Here is a 25,730-nt window from a genome sequence, read left to right on the forward strand (position 1 = left end):
TTAAAAGGAACCCTGTTCGGTTATTATGACAAATATCCTTATTTTGGTTCTGGGAACATTCTGAGCAGGGCTGGAAGATGTGTACGTGTGAATGTGGTAATTATCTGGCATTCACCTTGGTCTTGCTACTGTAACACCAGGACTCTTAAAAAAAAGAAGCAGCTATAGTCGATTTATTTTTATCTGAATATTTAGCAACATCTTGGGTAAAAGCCTGCAGGCCCTCAATTGCACTTCTATGAATCTAAGCGACCCATCTTTGACACCCTGTCTCCTGTTCTCTGCTTGTTGGTATTTTTTTGGGGGAAAAACTTGCTGCAACAGATGAGGGGTTCTTTAACCATCTGTTAACCTTGCCCCCCCTCCTTTGTCCTCCCCCTTCTCCCTGACTACAGAACTGCTCTAGGCAAGAAGACCTGCAGCAAGCTGATCTAAAACAAAACGCGCAAGAGGTAAGCAGACTCGAGATCATTACACATGACATTTCAAGGCTTGAACGTATTAATTTTTTATGCCTTGCTCCTTGTATATCGTTAATAAAAATCTGACTAAAAACTTTTTTTTTTCCGGATGTATTTGTTGCGTTGCCTTTGATCTTAATGTTTGCAAACGAATACATTAATACATGGGAAGCCCAAGGAGATTTTATGAGCGCGTATTTCCATACATTATGTTTTCATTTCCATTTGAGGTGGCTTCCCCCCCCCCACCCCCCTTGGTTTTGTTGAGTTGTCGATGGCAGCAATTCTGTTTGGGCAGAAGATCTTTGCCCGCTGCCTTTGTCTTGGAAAACACCGTTGCTGAATAGTACGTTGCCACTTTCCCCAGAAACCAAATACAATTCCATGACAGATATCTCTGCCATTGTGTGTGTGTGTGTACGCACGCACACACTACCGCTGTTATGCACATACAAGTGTGGAACTCCTGGCTGGGGGGGGGAGGGGACACTCAGGGGCAGAACTTGGGGGGGGGGGAGACAGGAATTTAGGTCATGAGGTAAAATATGATTTTTCTAGTGGGTGCAGTGGTCAAACTAGACATTCGTTTTCCCCAAAATTCCCCACAGGGTTAGCATAGGTAGGCCTGATTTTGACTGGCTAATAACTAAACCTAACACAGAGAGAAAGACCTATCCAATAGCAATACAATAAAATCCTTTTACAGTTTTCCTTATAAAGAACGCCCCTTACCTCAGAGTCTTCAATATTTTTATCAATTTTATAAGTATCAAGAATATAAACCTTATGTATGGTAATAATATAATACTGACCACAGGTTCACATAGGTATGGGGATACCGGTCTGTATTGACATGTTCTTTATAAGGAAGGACACTCTCTTTATTTTATTGTATTGCCATTGGATAGGTCTTTCTCTCTCTCTCTGATTTTGACTGGAAAAGCAGCACATGGAGAGAAGAGACCTACTTTTCCTGAGCCCCATTTTTGGCAGCTGAAGGGGTCTACAGGTTCAGGAGGCTGCACATGCACTGAGCCCAGAAGTGAGGTCAGTCCTCCCTACAAATGACTCAACATTCTATGGTTTTAGAGAGGCATGATGTCACTTCCAGATTTCCGTGGAAGTGACATCATAGTGTTGCCCATTTAAGAAAAATTCTCTTATTGTCACAGAGAGACTGTTTCCATATTTGAGACAATATCTTGTTTTAGCCTCGCTTTGGTTTTCCTCCCCTCGTTTCCCAGGCTGAAATTCGCCAATGGAGGCAGCCTCCCATCATGATTTGATCCCTTCCCCTTTTCAGTTTTTTTGGGAAAAATGGTGCCTGCTTGCACCTAATTCCACAACTCTGTGCCCTCGATTGCCTCCCCCCTTCCCCCCAAGTATGTCATTAAAAAAAAAAAGTAGGTTATTGTGTTACAACGCTGCTGCAGTGTAGCCACTAAATTTTTACAGCTGGAAACAGCGTTGTAAAGTGACTACCCTTTTTTTAAGTCAGAAGTTTTGGGATGGAGGGGAGAAGGGAGGATGGCAATGAGGAAGGGGGTGTGCACAGATAACTCAAAATGGCAGCTGTAGGGAAAACCTCAAATGCAAGCACTTCCCCATTTGGCAGCCACACATTAGATTCCATCTTGAAAACTGAAATCACTGTAAGCAGGAATTTTCTTGCTGTGGGGTGAGAGGGCAATTTGGGTTTGCACCTGGTAAGGTGGATTTTAGTGAGGAAACAGACAAAAAAGGTGGCACTTTAAAAGGGCAGATCTGAATGAAATCTCTAGTGCAGAAATGGACAGTGTGTGGCAGGAAAGAGGAGCTGGGGGCCACCCTAGCAGGCAGGGGAACAGTAATGTCAATTTCTTTCCAGTACTGACTTTTTCAGAGGACTCAAAGCAGAAGACGGGAAGTATTGCTTCAACCTCTGTCTTACCGCTACTCCTGGCTAACTTGCTTTCACCTCTGTTTGTGGGGCAAACCTAAAGCGAAGGGGTATCTTGCTCCTCTTGCATCTGCACAGGGGAGTTCTGTCTCCTGAAAGCTCCCATTGGCACAAACATTACTAGCCTTTACGCTGACCCTGGCCTCCTATTTTGGTTTGCTAGTACAGACGAACATGGCGAACTCAATCAAACGGGGCCTCCGATCCAGGTGTGACATATGCTCTATAACTGTGAATGGCCACGAGAGGTTTCCTGCCTGCTTTTCTGTATAATGCCCCTCTCCCAGGAGAATGCCAAGTGAGCAGAGAAATGCCGCTAGAGGGAGCAACTACCGTGCAGGCTTGATTCCAAGGAAGAGCCACAAAGGGAGAGATAAAAAAAAACACACACACCATCCAGATGGTTTGTTAGTAATCTGATTAGGGATGTCCTAATCAGGTAATTGTTTGACTTTAACTAGCTTCGTTTCTGAGCATTGTTAACTTGTCGGGGTGAGCAAATGCCGAGTGACTCTCAAGCTGTCTATTACAAAGCGCTGCGCCCTGTTCTTTTGTACGGAGGCCCTACCTTGGTTCCCACCCTTCTAATGAAAGTGTATAATTCCCTGGCTTGTTGCCTGTGTCTGAAGTCGAGATTTGAGTCTTCAGATTTGAACGGCGTATGACGAGACAGATAAGACGGCTTGTTGGCGCTAATTAGGGTTTGGAAACTCTTTGGTCTACTCAAAGCCTCTTACCTTACCTGTTCTTGCTTTGGCCCGGACGGTTTCAAAAGCAGGGAGAAGGATAACACACTTTTTAGTTTTGATATTTTAATTGAAAGTTGTTTTGATGTTATAGTCTGTGTAATGTTCCATGTAAGTTATATATTGTTCAGTGTAAACCGCCCAGAGCTGCAAAGAAATGGGCGGTATAGAAATTTAAATAAACAAACAAGCAAACAAACAAACAAATAAATAAATAATGTCACTTGAAGTGGAGGAAACAATTTCATAAGTGTCAGTTCCACAGGGGTCCAGTATCACCCACCTGTCCATAACCCAAAAGGAAGTGTTGTTTCATGTTAATTGTTTCTTGGCTTCTCGGTCTCTGTGCTGGTTTAATTGGCTTTGGCATCTTTGACCGAGATGAGGCAAGAGGGGATCTCCTGTCTCCTGTGGATGTTTTTGTTTGTGGATCTACAAAATAAATCGTGATTCTCGATTGCATTGAATTCTTCTGACACCGTAGAAATTTGGATGAGTTGGGGACTGCAAGAGAACTGTATGAAACCATGGAATGTTACCTTCTTTGCTGAATGATTCTGACCTTTTGGTAGTGAGCTTGATGTGTGATGTTTCACGTTGATTTCCGGGCTTTTCCCCATTCCAAATGCTCCTGAGATGTTTGTGTTTGGATAAAAGTGTTGCATTTCCCCTCACATGTGCCATGTTTCAGGGCAGTGAAGATATCCCTGTGGCAATATTCAGGATCCATAAGGATCCTAAAAGACTCCAGCAGTTGTTGGTGAAATGAGAATTGTATCCTGTGTTTGTGAAAATAGGAGGTTCAGAGTAGATGGAAGACTAGAGGGACTTGGATAATGATCCAAAGTCATTTCAGTTGACAGAGCCATCTATTGATTTCATTGAGTTCAGGGAATTGTAAACTCAGTTTCTACTGAAAAGCATACACAGGAAAGCTCATATCTAGAATTAAACTTTGTAGGTCTTAAAGGTGCTACTGGACTCAAACTTTGTTCTATTGACCAGCTGTATTTACCTGGATTGAATCCATACAAAATTGTCCAACGTATAATGGAACTGCCATCCCAATGAAGCCCATTGTTATTGTTGTCAGCCATTCAGCTGTGTCCGACTCTTGGTGATCTTATGGCACAGCTGTCACCGCGATCGCTGATCCCGCACTGCCTCCCACAGCCATGCAAAGTTCTGGCTGGTGTCACATCCAACCACCTTGCCCTTTGTTGGCCTGGTTCCCTTTTCCCACTGATCATTCCTAGCATAATTGCTTTCTCCATTGAGTTTAATCGCATGGATTAAATTTATTTATTTTTAATATAGCACTGTGGCCAGATAAAATAGATAGCAAGAAAAAACATTTCAGAGTAGAAAATTGCATAATCAGGGAGCCAGTACAAAATTTAAAATATATAAAATTGTATAATTGATGGGTGCATTATAAAAAATGCATAGTGAAATTCCTCTAAAAATCTTCACTTATGCTTAAGTTGTCTTTCCCGTGTGCTAAGCACATGCGCACAAAATTTGGCATCCTGCTTAATAATATGGCCCCTACTATTCCACAGGAGGATTTTTACTTTTTCTTTGTTTGAGCTGGTGGAGGAATTCCTGAGTAATGGGAGGATGAATTTATTTCTTGCAGAGTTGAAGGCGGGGCACCTTAAGAGGACGTGTTCGATTGACTCTATCTCCCCGGAATTACAGGGGCAGAGTCTTTCAGCTAATGGGGTTTTCTTGAAGCGACCCACCAGCATGGCAGAAGGTAACGCAGACCATCTAGCTAGTGTGAATGCTCTCCTATAGTATTTTGTTTCCAAATAGGAGAGATAGTCTGCTGAGGCTTGAATATATCTGGAACACAGTGGTGTACCATACCTAGGGGAGCGAGAAAGGTCAGTTTGACGATCTGTGTCCTCAATCCTTTGTTTCACTACAATTTTTGCCTGGATCGCATGGTATGGCCAAAGTAAATGAGCCGAAGTTTTGTGATCTTGTGATATAGCAGACTTTATGTGCAATAGTATTTCCTTGTTTGTTACTTTTGCTGTCCACAGAACCCACAGAAGCCTTCTCCAGCACCAGAGTTCAAATGAATTGATTATTTTCTTGTACGATTTTTTTCATTGTCCAACTTTCACAGCCATAGGTGGCTACTGGAAATGTGATAGACCTAACTAATCTACATTTGGTAGTCAGGCTTATGTCTTTGCTCTTCCATGTTTGGTTCAAGCTCATCGTTGCTGAGTGACCTAGAGCAATTTGAAGTTTTGTTATACTGCAACCGCCACTCACATCAATTTGTGATCCAAGAAAAATGAATTCTTGAAAGCATTTGATCTCTTCAGTATCAATTGTTAATGTGACATGCCTGTTTTTTGCAGAGGTCATTATTTTTTGCTTTTTTAGTGTTTAAGAAAAGGCTGAATTTCTTACTTACCTCATTGACCTTTTTAATCCACTGTTCTAGGCCTTCTTTCATTTCTGACAGGAGGGTAGCATCATCAGCATACCAAAGATTATTTATATTCCTTCCTCCAATCTTAATTCCAGTGTTTGATTTGTTGAGTTCAATCTCTCTCATAATGAGAAGGGGGAAAGAATACAACTTTGGCGCATTCCTTTCTGTATCTTGAACCAGTCAGTGTTACCAAATGGCCTACGTACAATGGTTTCTTGGCTTGTGTACAGTAACTGCATTGATTTGATCAAATATACTAGTCCCCACACATTGTGCTTCCCACAATTTCTTGTGATCCACACAATCAAAAGCTTTCTTGTAGTCAGTAAAGCAGACGTAGACACCCTTCTGATATTCCCGTGCCTTTTCCAAAATCCAGGGCTATGTGATCACAAGTACCATACCCCCATCAAAAGCCAGCTTGAACATCTGGTAATTCTCTTTCCGTGGTTGTTGCTATGCGCGGTTGTATGATTTTGAGCAGGATCTTACTAGCATGAGAAATGAGGGCTACTGTATGGTAACTGAAACATTTTTTTGAGTTACAATTTTTTTTTTGATAGTGGAATGAATACAGAACTCTGACCAGTTATTAGTTTCCCAGATTTTCTGGCACAAAGCTGTAATTTGTTTGACTGGTAAACATCTCAGCAGTTCCATGAGTATGATGTCAATGCCTGGGGCCTTGTTCTTTGACACCCTTGTCAAAATAGGAGAAGGTAGAAGGTAGAAGGCCCACTACTTTCTACTAAATGTTGCTCCTAGAGCATAGGGGTCCCTAAGCAATGGCATGGGGAGGGGGTCTGCAGTGGGTGGGGGGGGATCAGTGGGAATTGCCAAGTTAGAATTGCCAATGGACTGTCTTGTGTGTGTGACCCAATGCCACTGCTGATACTAATTTGTATTACTGGTACCATCACCACCACTGCTGCTGCTGCTACGAAAATCAACTGATTATCAAAACAGATAAACCATCTAGACCTGTGAGAAAAATGGCAGGAACCACTGGGGTGAAATTGGGGGTGATATGCATGTGTTCCAACAGAATCCTGTTTAATAAGAGCTGCAGTGAGCCAGCTTGGTGTAGTAGTTAAGTGTGGCAGCCTCTAATATGGCGAGCTGGATTTGATTCCCCACTCCTCCACATGTAGCCAGCTGGGTGATCTTGGGCTACTCACAGTCCTGTTAGAGCTGTTCTTATAGAGCAGTCCTGACAGAGTTCTCTACCAACCTCACGAGGTCTCTGTTTCGGGGAGAGGAAGGGAAGGCTATTGTAATCCACTTTGAGACTCTGGTAGAGATCAGTGGGGTGTAAAAATGAACTCTTCTCCTTTGGCTAGTGAGCTTTGGCCCTGTGAAGCTAGGTCACAACTGGGACATCTCTGAGGGTGGCTAGTAAAAAAGGAAAAAATATATTGATGTAAAAAGCGGCGAGGGGGTTCACAGTGCAAAATACGTGTTATGAGCAGATGCTCTTCCCAAACACCAGGGCACTCACCCTTGCCAATCAACCAAATTTAATAGTTCCCTGGGTTTTCCCTGCCTCAAAATGAGCCTTAAAAACTCCTGTGATTTGCTGACTCTGAGCTAGTTTTGTGATGTTGGCAGATGCCCCAAGATCAAGACATCGCTAGGAGAATCACGCTGCTCAGTTGGGTTCTCTGCTACTTTGTCTCAATTCCCAGATGGTAATAGTCCTTTGGCATAATCCATTCAACTGGTGTAAAGAATTGTCATCATCATAGATGGTGTGCCCTAACTATTTCAGGCTTAATTGACTTCAAATCAAACTTTCCAGCTTGTGGGAAAGATGAAAAGTCATCTACAAAAAAGAATTAAGAAAATGATTGCTCCTTAAATTGGCTCATTAAATAGGGCAATAGAATCACAAAGTTGAAAGTAAAAAAGAATGTGGGACAGGAGGAGTGACAACTTGGTTGGAAGCCAGCCTTGCACGGAATATTTAATGACAAGTATCAGAAAATGGCCCCAGATCTTTACTAATGACATGGCCTCTGTTGTTAAGAGGGTGGTCCTGAAGAGGAGCTTGCTTGGAAAGAAGCAGGAGTTGGGGGAGACCCTGTGATATGGGCATAGGAGGTTCTTCCTTCCATCCTTGGTGTACCCACTTAAAGATCTCAGAGAGAAGAGTTGGAGACACTTCTTCTTGAAAGCCACTGCTGGTCAGAATAGACCTGGGGTGCACAGAAGGTCATTCTTCCTCTTTAGTTTGATGGAGATGGAGGCACATGCATCACCTTTGAAAAGATGGGGAAAATAGTAGGAGCAGCAGCCTTTCCCATCTGCCTCTCCTACTCTTCTCTGATATGGTAGAACAAAGTTTGATCCAATTACTTTTAGGTGATTCAGACTGGGCTTGTGCAAAGTGAGAGTCCAGCGGCAGCTTGAAGACTAATGTTTTATATGGTACCTTGAATAAAACTTGGTTGGTCTTACAGGTGATACCAGGCTCAAAGTTTGTTCCACGGCTACCCACCAAGACATACAAAAGGGGCCACACGTCACCTGGATCCCTGCCTTGTCTGAAAGCAAAAGTCTGCTGATTCTTGAAATGAACATGGCACCATCTATACAGCTTGTGACACACGAAGCCTAGCACACTAGACTTCTGGTTTTGCTGTGACCCCCAAATGGGCCATTATTAGGTACCTGTCAGCTCAAAAGTTTAGAGCTCATGCAATCTCAGTGCAGACATACACTGTCCAATGCAACTTTGATCTATTTCAGAAGGTCTTCAAGGCAAAACCCTTTGGTGGAAAAGACTGGGAGATCAAGTTGAGCAGCAGTTCTACATGAACTAAACCACAGTTGGTTAGAGACAGCATGTTGCTCTTAATGATGTTGCATCATTGTGAAAGAACAAAGCAGACACTAGGAAAGCAATCTAGCTGGGTGTGTGCCCAGGGCCCCGATCAATTTAGATAACAGCTGATCATAACATGTTCACAGCGCTGGAACTTCATTCATTCATTCATTCATTCATTCATTCATTCATTCATTCATCCCTCCCTCCCTCCCTCCCTCCCTCCCTCCCTCCCTCCCTCCCGCCATGCCATGCCATGCCATGCCATGCCATGCCATGCCATCCATCCATCCATCCATCCATCCATCCATCCATCCATTCATTCATTCATTCATTCATTCATTCATTCATTCATTCATTCATTCATTCATTCATTCATTCATACGATGAACGTTACGATCCATATTACTGTCTGTTACAGGAGTGGCCAAATTGTAGCTCTTCAGTTGTCCATGGACTACATATCTAGGCAATTAAAAAAAAAACTTATCAAGGCTTAAGCTGTACCATGATAACAAAACTTCACACACATGATAGTTGGGACCTAGAGGGCAGAGAAGGGCTATAATGCTGAAGATTTGTGCATGACATCTTTCCTGCAAGTTGTCTGCCCTTCCTGCAAGTGCCTTGCCAGCTTTGAACCTTCAGAGCACGGTGTTGGCTGAACAGTTTCTTTGGCTGCTGCACCACCTCAGCATCTCCCAGTCTGGCTCCCATAATTTCCCGTGGCTGTAATTTGAAACCAAGCCTGCCCTTAGAAAACAGAAGCTGAAGCAGTGGTATTCACTCTGCGGCTTTTGGAGAACTGTGTTTACAGTAGTCATCAACCAAAAGAACCATACAGACTCCCATCCCTGGTATGAGGCCTGTGACTCAGAGAGGCACAGGTCTCATGCCAGGGATGGAAGTCAGAAGTCAGTAATGCTAATCAGCACTTCGGGGTTGGGAGGCGAATTTCCTCCAGGCCAGACTGGGCAGAGATTCTCGGGTTTTTTTAGGGGGGTGAGGGCATAATCTGGGCATGGAATTGGGGTCACTGTGGGTGGGCAGGCAGTTGTGAGTTTCCTGCATTCTGCAGGGGGTTGGACTAGATGACCCTGGAGATCCCTTCCAACTCTATGATTCCATAGCTATTTGAGTGCCTCAGAGAGGCATACATCCTAGTTGTTCATCTGTCATTGGATGTTTTGAGATGGGAACCACCTAACAATCAAAGGCCCCACTGATCAAGGGCCTTGTCCACTCTCCTAAAACCTGGGACAGTTGCCACATTGTAGATCAGTAAACAGAAGAGCCACATGTGACTCCCAAGCTACTGAATATCATTCAAGTAAGAAAACCCTGATGCAAACAACTCATGGTGTGGTAAGGTAGGAGTTCCATGATATAAGGGCACACTAAAGGAATAAGCGTGGCATTTCCCTAGCTTCCCATAATGCACTCAAATGCTTACTGCTAGCAGCTCTTAGCCCTTTGACCAGCAGGGATCCTTAACAAACTCCTGTCCTGTTTGTTCCCATAAAGATGTGTCTCTAAATCACATCTGTCACTATGCATGACAAGGCAGTCATTTCCAGAGCCAGGTCTTACCCCACGTAGGACTCATCAAGCCACAAGAACATTATCAGGACATGGAGTTGGAGTCAAGTGACAGGAAGACATGGAGCTATGAACTTACTAGTGTCAAGACCATGAACTGTAAGCCAGACACAAGAGAGCCACAACCAGGAAGTATAAACTAAACTGAGCACCAGGATATGTGTCTTAGTGACCATTTATGCACTGGGAATTTCACTGCCCCAGTTCTCGGGCAGGATCACAAATCAGGGGTGGATGAGGCACACCGGGCCAAATGCTCCCCTGGGTGGGTGCAGGAAGAGGTGGAGCAACCTGCCACGACTAAAACTCCAGCCTGCAGCCCAGCATGAAACCTCCAGTGCATAAACGGCGAGGAACAAGTCAAGGGGCAAAGCTGTTTTGGGATTCTCTCCACCTCCAAGGAGAATAATGAATTTTTTTCATTAACAAGATCAGGACAATGGACCCTCCCAGGCTGATTAGGGGTATAGGATTCTTTTCTCATTACAGATGCTAATTTTCTTCATTCTCCACCTCTATGCATACGTCCTTGCTCTAATCAAACTGATCATATCTTATCAGCAAAGGGATTCTATATACCTCTGCATTCTGACTCCAACTTGTCCTTCTTGGCAACATGCCTGATCAAACTTCATTGTATTTTCATCTGACAAAGTGAGGATGCTCAAAGGCTCATATTCTGGAGAATTTCGTTGGACTTAAAGGTGCTGTAGGGCTTTGTTCTGCTGCCATAGAGTAATATGGTTACCCAACTGAAATTTTCTACCCTTGAGTGACTTTGCCTTGCTGTCCGCTTCTCCTCTCAGCATATATGCCCAGTAGCTAGATGCATAGTGTTCCTACTCCATACGAATTTGTATTTCCAAAAGGTAACAATATAATATGGTGGCTCCAGAGTTTTCCTGAAAATTCTGACCCCCCCCAGGTTGAAGTCCACGGCTATTTGGAGAAATCCCTTCCAGATAAAGTTTCCAGTCTCTAGGTCCCACCAGGCCTCTTTGTACCAGAGGGAGCACCAGAGGGCATGACTCCAACAATGACATGTGACATTTGACATCACTTCCAGTTTGTATCCAGAAATGATGTCACAACATGCTGGGAATTGCACACAAACAGCCCATAGGAATGACTGAATTCATGGCGAATCCTGATGTCACTTGAGTATACCCCGGAAGTGATGTCACAACTTTGGACACCCTCACTTCCTGACCATGAAAGCCCCCTGCCCTACTTTCAGATGCAATGGATTGGGTGCATGGATTTCAGAGAAGGCACTGGGGGCCTGGAGGGAGAGTCAGACCTGACAATGGAGACAGACAATAGCTTTTTGGAGAGCTGTAGGCGTGACTGTCTGTGTCGTGCGCATTTGTGTTGCCGTCATCTTTGATAAACATGTTTTGGAGTGCACCGCAGGGCTTCAGACGCCTGCAAATTCTGTTTGACCAGCGGCGGCAACTGGACAAAAGAAAAGTGCAGACGCCATAGAAAGTGATGCCTCTATCCGGCCCTCTTCAATTCATTGGTAACTCTCCCCCAGCAAACTATTGTTCTTTTCCGCCCTAGGCGGTCTACCTCCTGGCTCTCTACTCATCCATCTGTTGTATCCGTATGAATCTTCCTGATGTGCAGATTCTGGATATTTTACCGGAGGGAGAATTAAAACATGGCAATTCTCTCTGTCTCTCTCCCCCCACCCCCATGGTCTGAAGTGATACAGTTTGCCCAGTAACAACTTGCAAGAGCTGCTTAAGCTAGACATCACTGTCCATGAAAGCTCAGCTGTAGCTGTGAAAGGCCTCAGACCACACCAGCACTGCACGAGGAATAAAGAGGAGATATGATTCTACTGGCTGTTCTCCCACTTACGGTGGCCCAGTTGCCACAACCTTGCCTTTTCCATTGTTGGTGCATGGGCTTTGTGGCATGGGCTCCCTGAGGAGCTGTGGAGAACACTGCTATTAGAAATCTTCAAGACGCCTCAGAAGGGCTTTTAACAGGGAGAAAGCATCCTTTTTTGAGGCAGGGGAAGTCCTGGAGGTTTTTTCCCCTATTCATTTGGTGCCACTATGATGAGTAAACTGCCTTGATCCTCAAAGGAAGGGAGAATGTCAGCATACATAAATGCATAACGTCCCCATCCCCTCCTGAAGTCAAGTGGGCTGAACGGAATCGGGCAACAGAAGAAAACATGCCAAGGATCCCAGGCAAAGTCCTAATCTCTCTCTTTTTCTGTAGCGATAACCCGCCCGCCCCCCCCACTTTTCAAAATTGGGTTGGAGTATCACATGTGTATGTTTCTTTTTTTAATTACACAATTGTTCTATTGGAGCTGCAAAGTAGCACACAGCAAATGTCTTCCATTTAAATCCTTGTGGTTCAGGTTTTGCACATACATTTTAGTGTAAATTAGTTGAATGAATGGAACTGAAAGGCAGGCAGGCAAAGGGAGAAAACTGATGCTGAAATTGACACGCCTTTTATGAAACTGACATCCAGAGCACTAAGGCAGGAGTCCCCAACCTTGTAATTCTTTAAAAAAATTAAAAATGAGGAGAAAATGGAGATTGTACATCGATGAAGGGGAGAGGTTGAAAGAAGGGGCAGAATGGATGGAACAACCTTGATATGGGTGGGGGAATGACTTTCAAGGGACAGCAGAAGTGCAGGGGTGGGGAAATCCAAGATAATCTGTTCACTTTTGAATTCCCTCCAGCTTGGAAACGAAACAAGGGGAAAATTGACACAAAAGCACTCTCAGAAAACCTGGGGAAACAGTGACCAGAAAGTGAACTGAGCATTGAAGGGAAGAAAACCAATGTAGAACAACAAAGAAAAATGCCCGTGCATAATAGGACATGATTTCCATGAAATTCTCAGCATAGTCTATGTACACATAGTTAGCTTTAAAAACTCATTTAAGGAAATGGATATTAAAGGCAGAAATATATTGTTCTACCTTCTTCTCTATCAGCAAAGGGGACATCTTAAATGGGGTCATTGTAAGTCAGCTTGGCGGTACTTCCTGCCACACTCTTACCTCCAAGCACAAACAAGGTTTCTGGCTTCACACGAGAGGAAGTTCTTGGAAACATATTCTTATAAATCAAAGCACAAGCCACACAACCCCAGATCGTCTAACACTTTACAAAGCTCATTTTAATATTCGGTAGTACAAATTAATTTCTAAAAGTTTAAGTAATGGGAAGGAAACGACTGCAGTCTTGGCACTTGAGATATTCATTTTCACATTCATTGTTCCAGATGTTACCCTGTTAATTGATACAACATATTTATTCATAAATAAATTTATTCAGAGCAAAAATATGGATCATCAAATTTGAGAAGCCTTCCTGCCCCAAAATTATTTTTAATTCAACGGTACAGGTTTCTTTTCTAGTACAATTCTCTTTCAGGGACCGAACAAAATTTGACTGCCCTTGAACAGCCTGTGCAAATCTATGGCATCTGCTGAGTTTCAGCCTTGGGAAGGTCTCATCACGGCAGGGGTAGTCAACCTGTGGTCCTACAGATGTTCATGGATTACAATTCCCATGAGCCCCTGCCAGCATTTGCTGGCAGGGGATCATGGGAATTATAGTCCATGAACATCTGGAGGACCACAGGTTGACTACCCCTGCATCACAGAATGCTTGGGCAGGGATCTCAGCCCAACCAGGCCATACCCCCAAATTGTGGGTACTCTGAGCTAGGGCAAGAAAGCTGTCATCCCCCATACCAAAAGGAAGTGTGAAGATGCCACCAGCCCTCCTGAGCCCCACACCCAATGGGGAAGAGAAGGAAGAAAGGGGCACACCAAGGTATCTCCCAGAGCTGCCACTGGCCATAGCAAACCCGGAATGTCCAGCAAGTGGGCCAGTGTGGAGACAGGGCTGGCTGGCATCCAATCCCCTCTGGCATGTTCCTAGGGTTGACCTTCAGTCATTCAATAGGGATGCTTCTGCTGTGGTGGCTGCTGCCAACAAAGACACTTAAAAAAATGTGCACAGCTAATAAAATTTCCCCTGGCCAGTCAGAAGCCTTGCTTAGCAAAAGCCCGGCCTGGTTTCTAGTCCTGCCATGCTCAGTTTCCTGATTCTGAAAACACTTGGTGGACACCAGGAATAATGTTGGCAGATGCCTTGATGACCACTGGCTCTATGCTGGGGATCCCTATTGAACCCTTGGTCAAGTTTTCTTTTTAAAAAAGCTTTTAAAATCCACTATTTTATTCATCCTTTTCTTCATCCTCGGTTGACACCCTGATAGAGTTCAGAAGGTGGGATTTAACAGACTGTGTGTTCAGTAAGTGGTTGCAATAAAGCGTGGAGATGCTCGTGTCCAAAACGTCAGCTCTTTTATTGATTTATTTGAGACTGAACAACTAAACAGCCCACCACCCAAACACATATGCAGTTGAAGGATTCCCATCAAAGCCTGTGACTTGATGGAGTAAGGGGTGAAATAATGTATTTTTAATTATTGTTCTGTAAAGAGAAGCTTGGTGTACCAGACTGTTTCATAACAGAAGGCCCAGAAGCTTGTTCTTGACTGTATCTTAAAACATCGCCAAGGCTGATATGTTCTATTCTCAAGGCCGGATGCAATTGTTTATATTAACAAGAGAACTTTTGTAATCTTTTTCCGGTGACCTAACATAATGGCAATGGGTTGGTCCTGTGGGATGTGCAAGGGGGTGGACACCCCAGGCTATTGGTTTGACCCCAAAAGCATCATCTTTCCCCACCTTCAATGGATTGTTATAAAGTCTCATGTATCGTATTGCTCTACACACAGATTTGGGAAATCCCCTGTGTCTATATTTCTGCTGCAGTAAAAATATACAAAAGGTCTTTTGTTCTCAGAGTGATTCTGTGGGATGGGCAGAAGGGGTTATCTGGCACCGGGGTTATCACCCTGATTGGACAAAACAGGGTGGATCCTGCATGGCAGCACATGGAATTCATCCCCAGTGTCTAAACTGGATTCCCTGCTACCGGTCTCTGCAGACCCCCACACACAGCCAGGAAGCAATGAAATGTGTGCTGCTTGTGAGCTACATCCTACTTGCATGAGGTGAGCTAAGCTGCCAGATGCTTAAACATCTCTAATCATCTCCCCTTAACAGAGTGTAGCACCTACAGTGCCATACTATGCTGAATGGCACCCTTCTCAGTGACACCAAAGTCAGTGGGTTCAGAATAGGGTCACTGTCCTTAGGATGGCAAGGTCAGTTCCCAGTTCAATGCCTCTTAATTGCTCCCAGCCTTGCAACACTCAGTTTCTTGATTCTGTTGGGTCCTGTTCCCAAATGCCACTTCCAAAACACACTTTTTCCTGCTCGAGACATACCAGGCAGTTCTGTTCTGCCTGGAAACATGTTTGGCCTTCACTGTACTCTGATCATAGTGCAACCTACCTGCTTCTGTGTGTTCCGCCTCTCGACCCAGACCCCTCATTAACTCTTCGCAAGGCATCCTTCAAGCCTGATTCTTCAGGGGCCTGATCTCTTAATACAATTCTGAGCCTTGAGCGTTTCCTTATCACCAGACTCCTCTGTTGCACTGAGGATCTTTCTGGAGTGATGGTCATTACCTGGGTCTGGTGAGAGCCCGGCAGTCAATGCCTGAAGGGCAATTAGGAGCTGGCTGGCTGGTGCCACTGGGTCATGAAGCTGATTTGGGGCTGTCTTGGAGAAAGTCCTTCCAGCGGACGGCACCTTCTGCTGGCTCACATTAAAGCAGAAGGTGAAAAAAGAGAAAATCTTTAATGATTTATGGTACTCTTGTGATTTGATAGCAAGTTAGACATTTGAACGCTCCTGAATACACACGCTCCCTAGCTTGAATTGTTCTCTTCCCCTCACTGAAAGGAAATGCTTGCTTCATATAAGATTGTGGAGGTGTGGTGTGCCAAAATTGTGTGGTTGCCCACTGTTCTGCCATGTGGTTAGCCACCAATGTGAAACTGCACATACATGGTACAGACTGGCAGCATCAGTTCATGAAAAAAAGAAAATAAAAGGGGAAACAAAACAAAATAAGAGGAAGCTACTCAAGGGTGAGGTCAAAAACTAGTTCAGGGGTAAAGGTAAACTCAGCCCAAACTACACAAGCATCACTTATTTTATTAATTTTAGATATTTATAGGCTACCTTTCTACAGCATAAAAAGGCAGTTAACAGTATAAAATTAAGGGTGAGATTAAAATAACAACAGCAACTAAAACTCATAGACAGCAAGACTCAAATAATTAACTAACAATCTAAGAGAACAACCAGCAGCAGTCCATGAACAGGAAAAGTAACAATAAAGGCAGCATTAAAAACAGCAACAACTGAGTTACTAAAAGCTGTAATCCAACATGATCTGTCATGGTTTTTTAAAAAGCAAATTACCCTGATTAAGATAGAAAATTAGGCTGATTTTTTTTGTAAATTCTGGAATAGCATAGCTATTGCAAGACTCTGGAAACCTTGTGGGGCACAGACTGCGGGCGGGGGGGGGGGGAGATCCTTCCTCCTGGACTCTGCTCACCCAATTCCCAGTGCTTTGTGAGCAATGGTGTCCATGCATTTCTGTATAGTTATATACAGTTGCATGAAGTTCCGGAGCTGAGAGAAACAAACACTGGGCCTCTTCCGTGAAACGCAAGCAATGGAAAATGGAAAACAGCTTGCCACTAGCTAGCATAATAAACGAGAATCGCAGACGTCAGCATTCATTTTAAAGGAATTGTCCTGTTCTCAAAACTTTGGGGAAAAGTTGGAAAAGGTGGAATGCTGGGATTCATTTCTACTTTGGGATTCCACCTCAGGTGTCCTGAGAATCCGACTGCTTCCCCTGCAGAACTCTGGTTCCTAGCAGTCAAATTCTACAAGCCAGAATCAAAGTAGGCAATATGTTTCTCCCAGCTCAGATCTTCAGTGTTCTCAAGTCCTCCAGGGCTCAGTTCGCATTGGGACCATGATATGGAGAGAGAAGAGGCTTCAGTCTAGGTACTTGTCTTTTCCTAATGTAGAGCAGGAAATCTGCAGGATTCTGACAGGAGGCTACAAACAAGCAGCTGGCTTGATCAGCATCTTGAATAAATGGCCTTTCGATAGGTGCTTTTGAATTCCGTAGAGCTGCAGAGACATTCTTCCAGACGTTAAGAGTCTGGAAGAAGAAAAACCGGCCCTGCACATTGGAACATCTGATAATCCGAGCATTTTGGACGTTCTCCAGGTCATGTGGATAAATGAGGCTGAACGGCACACTTATTAAAATATTTTGATTGTTATTTTGTCTCCTTGCTCCTATTAATTGCTTAATCGTTGCAATTAGCAGTTCTAGGAATCCCAAAGAAATCACATCCTGACTTGTGAGGTATGGATGAGATTTGTTAAAAGCCCCATAAAGAAAAACAGACAATGTCTCCAAATTAAATTCATGCCTGTGTTTGCTGTCCTGTGTTAGATCTGAAATTGCACGCTTTGTTTGTGCTGTTGGGTTGATACACTGGCGTGTTTCTTGGTGGGGGTGGCCCTAGTGATTACGGGCTCCAGATACAACTCAAGGATGGGCCCCCAGAATTATTCCAACAGAGCGGGAGCAGAGGAGGAGAGCAATAAGTTATAGGATGGTTGGTACTCCCTGGCTGCTCTACAGTTGATCACTCTTCAGGCAGTGTGTGTGGGGAATCAGAGGCAGGGCTGCCAGAGAGCGATCTCTGCCTTCCAGCTGATTACCTGATCCTCAGGTGTTCTGAGTCTCCGGCAGTATGTGTCGGCAGAGTTTGAATATGCAGATAGAGCAGAGCACCAGGATGCTTAAAGAATACATAGTTTTATTTATGAAGAGAAATAATTACACATTGAGAGAGAGAGAGAGAGAGAGAGAGAGAGAGAGAGAGAGAGAGAGAGATCTAACTATCCATCTGGCTGGAAGGAAGTATCTCAAACAAGCAGGAAGTCCCCCATTGAGCCAATCAGAACACTGGAGGAGAAAATTTGAAAACGATCAGGAAGTTCCTATATTAACTATGCTAAAAATAATGTCCTCTAGTGCTCCCTGCAGGTTACCCTTTTAATTTCATCAATATTACACACTTTAGATCTTGCGTATTCTAATAGTGTAGAGGATCAGAAACAACACCACACTGGCAGGGGCTTCAAGGCAGCTGGGGTAGCTGACTGCACCAGGCATTCAGTTGAGGTTGACCAGAAACAACACCTTCCACTGGTCCCTTGAGGCTCCTTCTCATGGAAATCATTGTCTGACTCATGGAGCCGTCAGTATGCTGTCGTCATCATCATCATCATCATCATCATCATCATCATCATCATCATCATCATCATCATCTTCTTCTTCTTCGTCTTCGTCTTCGTCTTCGTCTTCGTCTTCGTCTTCGTCTTCTTCTTCCCCGTCACTCTCGGCACGCCGGCTTGTGGTGGGTTACATAACAGTCCAGTACAATAAAATCCCCAATTAAAACCGCATTAAAATCCTGTATCCTTATAAGAAATACTATATAGTACAGTACATACAGCTGGTGGTCAAATAGCATGGAAGTTTGAATGACTGTTCTCACCATTGTTCTACTCTTCTATCATATTGTTCTATTGTTATTTACTGTCCTGTTACCATTTATAGCCCCTGATTTTTCTGTCCTGTTCCCATTCCATTAAGTTTTATATAAACTGCCCTGAGCCTCAGGGGAGGGCAGTATATAAATGTAATAAACAAACCAACAAATTAATTAATTAAAATTAAAAAATAGCCAAAATCCCTAGTTGTGACCGCAGCTCAGGGGCTGAAGACCACTGCTCTACTCTATCAATGCTGCTGGAAAAACATTTTTGAAAATTCCCAAGGGCTGTGCAGAGTTTGAAAGCACAATCCGGGACACAAACGGGTTTGAGACTAACCATTTGTCTTTTACCATCTTTAAAGGTTTTGTAAAGAAGTTCTCTGTTATGGAACAATATTTCCTGTGAAATCCTTCTTACAGAAATGCTTTAAACGTTCCCAGTTAGCTTGGGGATTTTAACATTCTGAAAACTGAAGATTCTGTTATGACCAGCCAATGGTATTTAGCAGATAGTATTGGACAAGTTTTGGATTCTCAGGTGTGAGGGTTACTGGAAGCTAACTGTAGGCCAATTATCATGGAAAAATAACCATAAGAAACACTTAGCTGGATTAGGCCAAAGGTTCATCTGGTTTGGCATCCTGTTTCCCAGAAGGACCAACCACAGCTCAAGGAATTCCACCAGCAGGCTAGTTTCAGGCTAATCTACCAGGCAGGATAAAATCAGATACTCCCAAATGTACTTTTATCCCCTGAGTTTGCCGGAGGAAAAGTAGAGGAGAAATGTGCTTTATTTACCAGTGGCCAAACCTTGGAAAGAGATGGGATTGATAGAAATGATTAATCCTTACAGTGTTGCCTTCCCTTCAGGATGAAGCATTTCCTCCGAGGACTTGAGGACTTTCTGAATCTATGAGATCTCTCAGGTTAACCTTTTTCTTTTTGAGAAGGTTTTCTGATGCTGTCCGTCCAGTAGGGATTACGTGACTGGGGAGCCCTGGGTTCAAATCCCCCATCAGCTATGACCCTCTATAGACACTCTAGGGCCAGTCACTCCCCCTTTGGCCCAACCCATCTCCCAGGTCTGTTGCCCAAACCAAAGTGGAGGATGGAGCGAGAACAGGTCAACTCGCCAGAGTTCCCCAGAGGGGAACTTGACAGGGAGGTACCGGTTAGGAGGAAGCTCTTTAGATTAGCATCCAGAAAGCGATCCCAAGGAAAGCATTCTTTGGTTTTAACAGTCACTCTCCCCGAGCCAAACAGAAACAGAAATGGTCCAAGTCCCCTGGGAACTGTCAACCCAGGAGCTTCCATTCCCCATTGGCTCTGCCACACATCTTTCCCCCCCTCCCCATGCTGTAAAACAAAGCTCCCCGGTCACATCGTGGGGCTTTTATTCTGGCATGGAGCAAACTGGAGCCAGAGCCTTTTCTGGCAGCCTCTGTGCGCCTTGGGCTGCACTCAGCTGCCAGCTTTCATCTACCCCCGGTCCCTCCAGGCCCTCTGAATCATGTGATGGAACCTGAGGTGGTTCAGACACACCTCATTCATCTTCTTCTCGTCTGCCCACTCAATCTGCAGAGAGAGAGGAGAGAGGAGAGAGGAGAGAGAGAGAGAGCAAGAAAAAGAGAGCGTTGTGGCAGCAGCCGGCAGCTGGCTCTCAGCAGTCAGCCGCAGACTGCCGGCTGATGGGGCCTGAAGTCTCTCTTTGGTGCAAAAAGAGAGAGGGATGCAAAGAGCAGTCCACACATCATGTTTGCCTGGACCCTCACTGCTGCAGATTAGTGAGGAGTCTCTCACAGGGTCTGATTGGTCTCTTTGCTTGCCGGGAACGTGCCTGATAGGCTGCTGGAGGTCAGGAGCCTGTTGAGACCTCTTCAGCAGGGGTTGTCAACCTGTGGCCCTCCAGATGTTCATGGACTACAATTCCCATGAGCCCCTGCCAGCAAACGTTGGCAGGTGCTCATGGGAATTGTAGTCCATGTACATCTGGAGGACCACAGGTTGACTACCCCTGCTCTACAAGACCTGCGGTGCTACAAGGGCCGACTGGCTCAGACCTGGGATGTGGTAACTGTGACTACAGGTTGACCCGTTATCATTGCTATCACTGTCTGGCCTAAGTCAAACAGCCCTGTAATGTTGCCATTCCTACCAGGGTCATTGGGCTCAGCGTGTTCCAAGACTGTTTTAAGGTCCCAGTCCAACTGGTCCCTCATCGCCCCTCCCCATCCTCTTACATAGAATCGTAGAGTTGGAAGGGACCTCCAGGGTCATCTAACCCAACATGAAACACATGACCTTTTACCGAACCACACCATTGGCCTATCAAGGTCAGTAATGACTATTCTGATTGGCCAACGGTATCTCCAGTGTCTCAGGTCAAAGTGTTTTACTTCCCGATCCTTTTGACGGCAGATTGATCCTGGGACCTTCTGCACTGAAAGATCTTCTGTGAAACCGCCTCTGAACATTTTTTTTTTATGGGGCCCTTTCCCAGATGACTGGCTTGTCTCAGAGCCAGTTTAAGGATTTGTGGGATCCTAGAAGAACACAACTGTGGCAAGAGCAACCAGACTGGGGGCGGAAGAGCCCTCACAGTGGAAAGGGGCGTCACTCTGAGTGTCCTTCAAGAGTTCCATCAGTCAAGCCCACTTTTAAACAAGGCTCTTGCCAAGAATGTGTTGGAAGGAGTGGAAGAGGAAGGGACCTCTGACTCCCCTGCTGCCGCCTCCTTTGCCATCCCATGCAGGAGGGGGCAGGCAGTGGAAGCAACTTGAGTGCAGGGCATGGAGGAAAGAGCAGCAGTGGGGGCAAGGCAGGTGAGAAAGGGACCGGGCTTGGAAGGAGGAGGATGAGGCAGGCTTCTCCCTGCTGCGGTGGAGAATACAAGCATGTTCAGGGGCACTCTCTATTCCTGCTGGGTCTCTTGGCTCCGCCTTCTTAGGGTTGCACCTGTGCAATACAGTCACCTTCCTTCCTGCCGTGGCGCTTCGATGCTGCAATCTCAACATCCTCGTGCCATAAAATGTTGAAAGAAAAGGGGGAAGGAGAGAGGCTGTGGCCCTGATTTGGGGGAGAAGGCACTGCACAGGGCCCCTGGAAAGCTACATGGATAAACCAGCCCTGGTTGACTAGCAGATAAGCTTACTTGAAGGCCCCTGGAAAGCAACATGGATAAACCGGCCCTGGTTGACCTGCAGATAGGCTTACCTGGTTGCCATCCAGTGGCTGGTATTTGGTGGGGGGGACTAGAGGGTCGGACATGGGAATAGGGTGTGACACCATTTCTGGGCGAAGCCAGAAGAAACATCACTGCATGGTGGGATTCAGTGGATATGCTATGGTTTGACATTGGAGTCCTGCTGGATCCTAGAGTGGTAGTATGTCATTTCCTGTTTCACCAAGAAATGACATCATGCTGTTGAGCAATTGTGATTTTTTTTTTTCATTTCTTCTTCCCCGTCCCAACCTGCTACGTTTGGGGTGGGCCAGGGGGATTCTTGGTGTGTGTGGAATAGACAGAAATCTATCAATCCTAGCTGTCTGGAAAGGAGTGTATCTTGAATATGGCTGCTGTTTTCCTCCAGGAAGTTGGCAAAGCAAGCCCTTACAAGGCCTGGGGAAAGGAAATCCAGGAGGTTGTATTATTTGGCAGCATGTAATGTCCTTCTCATGCTGTTTTCTTCATTAGTTAAATTGGACATGTTTTTGCATTTGATGTTTAGAATGTTTAGGATTGATTGTTTTATTGCGGTTGTAATGTTATCTGTGGGAATATACACTTTTTAAAAAGTGTGCTTGTGTTCCGAGGCACCCCAGCAGAATAGCCTTTCAGCTTTTGCAAAAAGGAAAACGTTGAAGTTGATTAATCTAGGTGGGTATACAAGAGTGGAGGCAAGGTTCTCTACGCATCCCTCACAAATGTATTTTTATCTCCTGAGTTTTAATCGCATATTGATTCAAGGGCTGGCCCAACATGTTCTGGTGCCTGAGGTGGAAAATTCAAATGTCAATTAATTAGCATGGAGTGCCGTCCTCGGGCAAGTCCTCATGTGCAAACCTCATGGAAATTAGCAGGATTGCATTCATGCACAGCTACTATGCATTGTAACGGGGACTTGTTCAGGAGAACATCTGGTGGATCGGGCCCAGGTGTGGAAACAGGCTAATGTTTGGTTTCCCAGATTTTAAAGTTCAACCTATGGATTTCCTTCAAGGGCCTGATCCACGGGGAGGTTCTTCAGCGCAAGCCCAATAAAAACCAGCGGTGTAAAAGACAGGGTGGTACTGGACCACCTTCTGGCAATTGTACCCCCACCTTTCTTTCCTGGGGGGTATCTGACAACATTTTCATTTTAAAGATCATCTCCGTTCTCCCCTTAGCAGGGCTTGAGGTTGTATTCATTTTGCCAGCCCTCGTGAAAATCTATGGACTCCCCGAAAGCTAAAACGAAGAAATCTTCATCCTTCAAAAAGTGCTCTTAATAGCTGGCAAATGTGTCAGACAAGTCAAGGAGGCTTTAGGGAGGTGTCAGAGATACAAAATGGGAAATTACACTGAACATAAATCTGAAATCAGGTGTTAATTGTATTCAGGGAGACATTCAGAATAGAAAATGTTCTGTTAATAAGAAATATGTATGAAATAAAGGTGAGATTGATTGGGCCATTGCAAATGCATCATTTGGATTTAACGTGATTAAACCTCCAGCCTTAAACATCTGACTTTAACGCCTGATTTTGACATTAACCCCCCCCCCCATTTCTGTATCATGATTGATACATTTTTTTTTTCTCTTTTTCTGCTCTGAGAACTAAGTTTGTTACTCAGTTTTGCTTGCCTGGGAGAAAAAGTATTGCCTCTCCGGTTAGTTGGATACTTGCTGATTTGGCTTTCGACCCGTTGCCAGTAGCAGTCACAAAAGGGAAGACAGGACAGCCAATGTGTGCCAGGGATGAGTAAAAAGCTGACAACATGGCTACGGACAAACCGAGAATCATCTTCATTCTTAAAAGTGAAAGCCAAAAGCCAAAACGAAACCCGGTATATAACTCATTTTCAAGGGCATATTTCTTCCTCGGTGGCTTCTAGCTAAAGAGTATCCAATTGACCTCTGGTTCCAGTTGCTTTTGGAGGGGGATCAGTGTGGCAACAGCCTGCCTCCATGAAGGATCCCCCAGTATCAGTCAGGCAGCTGAGCTGTTCGCCAACCAACCACTTGGTTCATCAACCCCTTCATGGCCATTTGACGCATGATTTCGTTGATTCCTTCTTAACAGTGGCTTTTTGTGCATGGGCATTCTCATGCAGCCTGATGGCATTCAAGCTCCTCTCATCTTTGCTGTGCTGTGTCCACTCCTCTCAGCAGGCTGTTGTTTAAATGGATGGTTTAATCAGCGACAAATCACATCAGTCAAAAATAAATGCCGCGTCTGCAAAAACTCCTGCAGCCCTGCATGTGTATAAGTCGTCCTAAGACATGCTAATGGCCACTGTTTCCATGCATGCTCTGCTTCGTGACAACATGGCTGGTGAGCATTTGAGTTGCTTCTCTGCACACAATAGATAATGCACTTCCAATGCTCTTTAAAAGTAGATTTTCTTGTTCTGCATAGGAAAATCCAGCTGCCAAAGCACATTGAAAGTGCATTATGCTATGTTTGCGGAATGAGCCTTGGTGATCGGCTCACGTCAAATCGAATCTTGAACATGTTCAGTGCAAAATTCCCAGCATCCTCACATGCTTTTGAAAATTATAGATTTTGTTTTTGAAACTGTGATATGCATGGACTTGACATCTTTTCGGTTTTGCAGCCAGAGTTTTTTCAAACGAAGGGGAAAGATGGAGCCATTTTGCAAGAGAAAAGTAGTGTTCACAAGAGAAAAGTAGAATCACCAGACTTCTGACAAATTGTGTCTGTTTAGCTCTAGCTACAGATATGTGCTGGTGATGTTTACTTGTCACTACTGCTCCAGAGGAGTGTCATGTAACTTGGCCCTGGTGTTGCAGCATGGATGTGCGTGACATTTTAAGTATTTGGAATAAAATTACTTGGAATAAAGTTACCGTGAAATACAAAATGTTGTGATCCACAAAGCTCGTTCTCCCTATCAGGGCTATTTAAAATGTTTCTGTTGAACTCATTCAGATTCTGCAATTTGCAATGTAGTTCCACTCATGCTGATTTCTAGAATCTCTCATTTGTGCCAACTGTATTATAGCTCAGATCCAGTGGCGGAATTTTGTGCAATTTTTTTTTTGCCAATTCCCCCTTGTGCTATTGGTGGCAGTCCCCTGGGAACAATATTTTGGGCTTTTGAGGTGGGAGGTCCCACTTCACTGACAGCAATTCCTTTCATCAGAGGAAATTACAGCTGAGATCCAAGACTATGGATTTTCTCCCTTTATCATGTCCTTCTGTGCGCTAGAATATATTTTCAAGTAATTCATGGAACATTTCTCCAAACATGATTACTGTTCTATATTTTTCACAGTTATGAAACTGCCTATTGGTTTGAAGGTGAGTTTTGAAGATGAGTTTTCCCCCCTAATGTACTTTGCTACACAAGAATTTAAAGCAACGTTTAATGATGCCTGTACTGTAGATATTAATTTAAACATTTCATTTCAAGTTCTGACCCATCCTCCTTCCAATGGACAATGTGGTTGTACACCTGCATATACCTCTCAATCTGAGGTTTCACCTGGTTTTGAACCTGATGCTGCCTTGGTTGCCACAACGTACAGAGACATGGAGACTATCATCTTTTTGGTAATCCCAGATCTCAACGGCTTTTAGTATTGGCTGAGATGGATATCAGGGGCATCAAGTTTTGGTGGTACAAAGGTTATCTGGCTGATTGGTATCCAAAATGATGATGGCAGACTTCATGCTCTGGGGTTCTGCAGGGTTTCATGATGTTAACCCTCATGCTGTTAAACATCTACATGATATCGTGAGAAAGAGGTCATCCAGAAAAATGGAGTGGAATGTCATGATACACTGACCAAAAACAGCTCTGCTTCTCCCTTTAGATGAATTGTTGGACATTCTGGATTGGCTCTGGCCACCTTTTTCATTCAATCTCATTCATTTCCCCCCTGACTAGAGCCATCTTCCCATATGTTCTATG

General features: G+C 44.4%; 1 long non-coding RNA gene across 1 annotated transcript in view; it reads left to right on the forward strand.

Moving 5' to 3' along the window:
- The first annotated feature begins 393 nt into the window (after nt 1-393).
- The window catches only part of LOC143823500 (uncharacterized), a 34,492-nt gene continuing 9,155 nt past the window's right edge, over nt 394-25,730 (forward strand). The window contains exons 1-2 of the long non-coding RNA XR_013226495.1: nt 394-452; nt 4,786-4,905. This is a non-coding gene — a long non-coding RNA (uncharacterized LOC143823500). The remainder of the gene's footprint in view (nt 453-4,785; nt 4,906-25,730) is intronic.

This window comes from Paroedura picta, chromosome 14, assembly GCF_049243985.1.
Source record: "Paroedura picta isolate Pp20150507F chromosome 14, Ppicta_v3.0, whole genome shotgun sequence".
Taxonomy (NCBI): Eukaryota; Metazoa; Chordata; class Lepidosauria; order Squamata; family Gekkonidae; genus Paroedura; species Paroedura picta.